General features: G+C 37.6%; 1 non-coding gene across 1 annotated transcript; it reads left to right on the top strand.

The window, feature by feature from the left end:
• Positions 1-3,164: 3,164 nt before the first annotated feature.
• On the top strand, positions 3,165-3,298 carry LOC116869606. Its single transcript, XR_004383075.1, has one exon. It is a non-coding gene; the product is annotated as a small nucleolar RNA SNORA33 (small nucleolar RNA).
• Positions 3,299-6,118: the final 2,820 nt, after the last annotated feature.

A 6,118-nucleotide genomic window follows, 5' to 3' on the forward strand; every position in this document is an offset into this window, starting at 1 on the left:
TATTATCTGGTTATTGAAAGATTTTTCTATCTTGATGGACCCAAACTGTAGGGGTAATCTCTTCATTCTTTCAACCTATACCCCACTGAACATACTGAGTGGTTCTGTCCTAAAATTGAACTCTGAGTCTTAAACATCTGTGTGTGTGTGGTGGTGGGGCTGGAGGAAAGGAGTAGAAGTGAGAGATGTCCTGACTGGTTCTCAGCTATAATAGCTGCTATATAGCACAGATTTATTATGTTTCAAGCATAATGCTAAGTGCTTTAAACATATTTTCTCATTTAATCAACATTAATCTTGTAAGAAAAGTCCTGGGGGCAAATTAGGTCACTTGTCCATGCAACTGCTATAAAGATGTTAGAAGAACAAAGCTTTATGACTATAACACAAAGGTATTTGCCCCTTATGTAGTGACTAGAAGATTCTGATTGTAATCAACTAGAGAGTCAGCAGACACTGAACGTACATGCAGTTAACCGATGTGGGCAGAGTTTAATCTCAAACTGACACCCTCCTCATTTTAAAATGATGAGAAGGTTTTTTGGATTCTAGCCTGGGAAAAGGAGTAAAGATGACTCATTTAATAATTTGCTGAATGACAGGTATTCGAGCTGTGCTTTGGTCACTGATTCTGGAGGAAATACAGTCTTTTATGCTATTTTTTTTAATCTCAGAAATATACCATGAACAAAAAATCCCGCATTGTTTCTTTATGACATAATTTGATAAGCCCTGGTTTTCATCTAACCAGAAGCAGCCAGGTCCGTGTCAAATAAACCCTTCAATGTCTCTGAGCTTCAGTTGTTTCCTCTGTAAAGTTGGAATAATACTTGACTTGCAGAGTTACTTTGAGACTTAGGAACAATGTGTACAAGGCACTGAATACACACTGCCCATCACACAATAGGTGCTCAGTTAAAGGAGTTGATTTAATCACTTGTGCCTTACTTCCTACATTAAGCAGATTGCTATGATTTTGGGCAAAGGAGGCCTCTGTCCCTTTACTATATAACATTTCTCCAACTATTTGGTTCCTTTACCATCATAAGTAGGGAAACATAAAATCTGAGGCGAAAAAGCTCAAAATACTATCTTTAGGCTAAAATGTTGGGACTTCCCAGGCTTCTGGGGTAAGACACGTGTCTAAGCTTCTGATCAGCCCTCTCACTTGTTCCCTACCTGCAATCTTACATGGCTGCTAAACATAGGTACTTATGTCTCTCCTACATGTATTTTCCCGTGATACTGATCTATGTCTTTTTCTTCTTTCTATGCCTAGTTAGTTCCTACATAGGCACTATATCCTCCAGAAAGCCCTGCCTTCTCCACCCCACTCCCACTCTCCTGCTCAAGGTGGTCGTTCCCTGCCTATGTTTCCACAGCATTCCATGCTTACCTTTATTATGATCTGTAACACACTGAATTTCTATACATGGTTTCCTTAACTCTTTATCCAGTGGGTTGAAGTCCATAAAAAGTCCTTATTGTTGGACCTATGCTTCTAATCTAAACATTGCCAAAATCTAATACAGCCCTTAGCTCAGGGTTGGTAGTCCGTTGATGTTTGTAGCTTGTTCAACGCATACGAAGTGGATGGTTTCCTCAGAAGGGAACAATGCTATCAATGTAATGACTGCTAATGAGTGACAGTCATTAAGGAATTTATCTAACATCTTTTCAGAACCATATATTCAGCCTGTATCTACTCTTTAAGCTAACAGAAGTTCAAACATTTATATCAGCTACATGATAGTATTTAATTTGAAGGTCCCAAATGATCTCTATTCAAGTTTTAATGGGATACCTCCTAACTTTAATTGAAGGGTTTTATTAATAAGTGAATTAGTTTATAGCTACCCTTCTTCTTTTCTTCCTGATTTGTTAAACTTTAATCATAGCTGCTTTGCTGAAATCATTCTAGCCTAAGGAATTACAACTTTTTATCTTATTTTTTTTCCTCTTTGAAACCTGAGAAGGAGAATTTTCAACATTTTGATTATAACTGTCTAAAATGAGGCCAAAACAAAGGCTGCACCATCTAATAGGCCAAGAAAGGCATTTTGATTTACGTTTATGAAAACGTGAATGGTTATAAAATGCAAGCGGAAAAATTCAAACTTGTAAACATAAAGTAAATGTATAGTTAGGAAAATCCACTTGGTAATCTCAGGTCTGTAAATAACCCAGGACGGTTTTCTCTTGGTTAAAAGCCAGTTTTCTAAATTCTATGACTACTTTTGGAAAAGCATATTTTTTATTTTTATTTTTTTAATTATATATATATTTTAAAGAATTTTTTTTTTTTATTTTTTTGACAGAGAGAGAGAGACAGTGAGAGAGGGAACACAAGCAAGGGGAGTGAGAAAAGGAGAACAGGCTTCCCGCAGAGAAGACAGCCCAATGCTGGGTTCCATCCCAGGACCCTGGGGTCATGACCTGAGCCCAAGGCAGACGCTTAATGACTGAGCCACCCAGGGGCCCCGGGAAAGTATATATTTTAAAGACCACTTAAAAAACCTACTGTTTTCTTCCCTCCTTACTGAGGTCTTTGCTGCCTTATAGAGCCTGTCACGTTTCACCAAGAGATTTTTACAGAAGGGATTTTTATTTTTTTAAAGTAGGCTCCATGCCCAATGTGGAGCCCAACATAGGGCTTGAACTCACAGACCTGAGATCAAGACCTGACCTGAGATCAAGAATCAGATACTAAACTGACTGAGCCACTCGGGTGACCCTATAGAAGAGATTTTCTAAAAGAAGGAGAATTTGTTCTCTGCACATATCAAAGAACAGGTTCTTATTATGATGATATCATGGTATATTATGGCAAAAATTAACATTTTCTATGATTTTTAATCTACCTTTTGCCATCCTATGATGTGACTCCTTTTTGTTATATCTATTTACTTGGCTTACTTATCCCCCCTTTACCACTATAGCAAGTTGAAGTCATTTAGATGTAGATATTGTTGGAGTCACCAAGGATAAGTTACAATGCTTTCTGCGTGACTCTCTTCCTTTCCACACTGACTCTAGACACACAAGTAGGGGTCTCATGGTAGAAAGCACATTAGATTGAGTCAAATATACATGTGTCTGGCACTTTCTAGTTGGTTTTACCTTGGGTAAGCCTTTAAGCCTTCTAGCAATTGTCATACTGGTATAAGGTAGAAAATCTTTTTGTCTGCTTACCTGAATGTGTTTCTGCAGAAATTTAGAAAATTCTGGCAATAGTAATGCCATGTTATGAGACTTAAAGACATTGAAGTCCTTAAGGTCCCTGAAAGTGGCTATAAGAAATTGTAATGATGGAAACATTTTCAGTAATAATTTTGTAAAGCTTTACCAAAAACAGTGCTAACAACTTGGTAAGAGTTTTCTAAATGTTAATTAAAAAAAAAAAAAGAAAGAAACTCTTTTTGTTTAAGGGATTTTAAATGATTTTAGTGGTTATGGTAGTTGACTCCCCAGCAGTATTTCATCTCCAGATGATTAATCTAAGACAGTGGTTTTCAAATTTTGCTATACATTAGAATCACCTTGGAAAATTTTTAACACTAAGTGCCCTGACCATACCCCAGACCAATTAAGTCAGAAATTCTGGAGTTTGGATATAGATACTCTTATTAACTTTTCCCAGTGATTCCAATGTCCAGTCAAGATTGAGAACCATTGGATCTGTGAAATGCCATGATCTTTGCTAATAATCAATTTATGAATGAGCATGTGATCCAATTCTGGCCAACAAAAATGCAAAGCAAGGCTGCAGGGAAGCCTTGGGAAAAGAGTTCTTGCCCCTCTCCCCTGCTGCCCCTCCACCCCGGCAAAAACAAAAAACAAGCAAAAACAAAAAACAAACAAACAAACAAAAAAAAAAAAAACAGGAGACTAAGAGACTTGCTGAAAGTCTGGGGCTGAAAATATCTCAGAGGCAGACAGAGCTGCCAAATCAGACTAAAGTAGAACAAAAAAGTCTGCGTAACTTCTAAGCTTCCACTCATCTGAGATGGTAAATTTCCCTTATTGTCTAAATCAAATTGACAATTTTTCTGTTATTAGCAATGGGAACATCCTAAAGGTTTGCTCCAAGTGAGAAATATTGATTTTACTCCTGTGGCTGTGGTAGGTCTAGGTCAGTGATTCTCAAGCCTGGCCACATGTTACGGTGAGTATCACTTTGAAAAACTGCACAACCTTGAATCCTACCCAAGACCTACTAAATCAGAATCTCTGGGGCAAAGACTAAGATTCTGTGTTTTTACAAGGCTCATTAGAAGATTTCAATTCAACTGGTCTGTATAGTGATGTTTGGAAATAACTACTTTTCTAATAATGAAAGAAAAACAATAGCAAATAGAGTTATTACATCACTCCAATTGAAATGGAAAGAATTTTAAATAATATCTAGTATGACTTTCTCACCTCACAAATGCTGAAGTTGAGAAGTGAGATTATTTGCTCCAAGGAAAACATCTGTTCCTTAATACAAGTACAAAAGTCCTATCTATATTTGCATTTGATCTTTCTACAACTGAATGTTTTTTTCATTCAGCCACCAGATTGGGATGTGAGGTTATAGATCATGGACACTGTTCTTTAAGTGAACCAGCTTGGAAACTACCTGAACTACATACTAAAAGATATATTAACATATTGTTTAGCTAATACAGAGTTTATATCAGAAATTTGCTTCATGCACTTCTTATGCTCAGAAATATTATGAGTTAATTCCACTGGAATTTCTTTGCCCTTTGCTCTGATGAGGTAGACTGTGGTTGGAAACCAGAGGTCTAGGGGAAAAATTGCCAATAGTTCAAACAATAATATCTTCTGTCAGGTTTCTTTGATCTCCTTGTGTTTATTATCCTTTGGGTTTTCCTTTGGATATGTTTCCCTGCATTAATATTCTTTAGCTTTCTACTGAGACCATTTTAGATAATTGACACCACATGAAAATTGGTACGTAGGCTGGGGTTCTTATCCCACATACCAACTTCTGTAAAATGTCTTTTGCATTGTACCACCAATGAGGATAATTTGCCTCTACCTAGCCCAGTAATAATGTAACTATTATTATACTGCAGTAATAAATACGGTATTCCATGCTGAAGGCAGATGAGCTGGAAACAGAATGTCTTCAGCAGTTAGTTTCACAGCCTTTGGCCACTGTAAGTGGCTACTCTAATGTCAGTGGCAAAGTTCAGCTTGTGGTTTCTGAGAAGCAGTAATATATACCTTCTTCACATTTACTATAAAATTTGATTTTATCAGGGTGGAATTGTGAATCTTCAGACAGCCTTGCTATTTATGGATTCTTTGCCAGTTCAGAATCTGAAGGGTGAGAATGTGGGGGTTCCATACGTTCCACACACAAGATTACCTTTGAGTGTGATGCTTAGTGGTTGGGGCTGTGTATGTGGAAGAATCACGCTTCTATTTTTTTTTTCCAAGATTTTTAATTTATTTCTTTGACACACACAGAGAGCACAAGCAGGGGGAGCGGCAGGCAGAGGGAGAGAGAGAAGCAGACTCCCTGCCAAGCAGGGAACTAAATGCAGGGGCTCCATCCCAGGGCCCCATGACCACGAAAGCAGAGGCTTAACCAGCTGAGCCACCCAGGCACCCCGGATTCCTGCTTCCTTATGTCTGACAGATAAACTCATGTTTGTGAATACATAAATTTCAAAATATCAGTACTCTTTCTATTCTCTTTTTTCTAAGATGTTGTCTTTCCCCCCCCTCAGATCTAATCTCAAGGAGATTTGAGGTACTAAAACTCAATGCATGGACCATAAAATGTGGAGAAAACAGACAGAAGCCAGAAAAGGAAATTCCTCCTGGTACATTCCCTTAGACACCTTGGAGCCTTTATGTTAAGGGAAGTGACGGGGTAGAGTAAGAATGTACGGAAAATACTCAAGTGAGTAAAACTTCAAGATATTTGTTTAAAATGCTCTGTTGGTATAGTAATATCTTTGCGCTAAAAACAACATAAACTCTGGGATAGCAAGACAGTTAAGTCTAAATTAGTGTTTCCCAAAGTCTATTATGCAGGACAGTAATTATGCAGGATATCAAAGAAACTGACAAGAAAAGTTCAAGTGAGCAAATAGTATGG

Source organism: Lontra canadensis, unplaced genomic scaffold (assembly GCF_010015895.1).
Source record: "Lontra canadensis isolate GAN:19392208 unplaced genomic scaffold, GSC_riverotter_1.0 scaffold19, whole genome shotgun sequence".
NCBI classification, from domain to species: Eukaryota; Metazoa; Chordata; class Mammalia; order Carnivora; family Mustelidae; genus Lontra; species Lontra canadensis.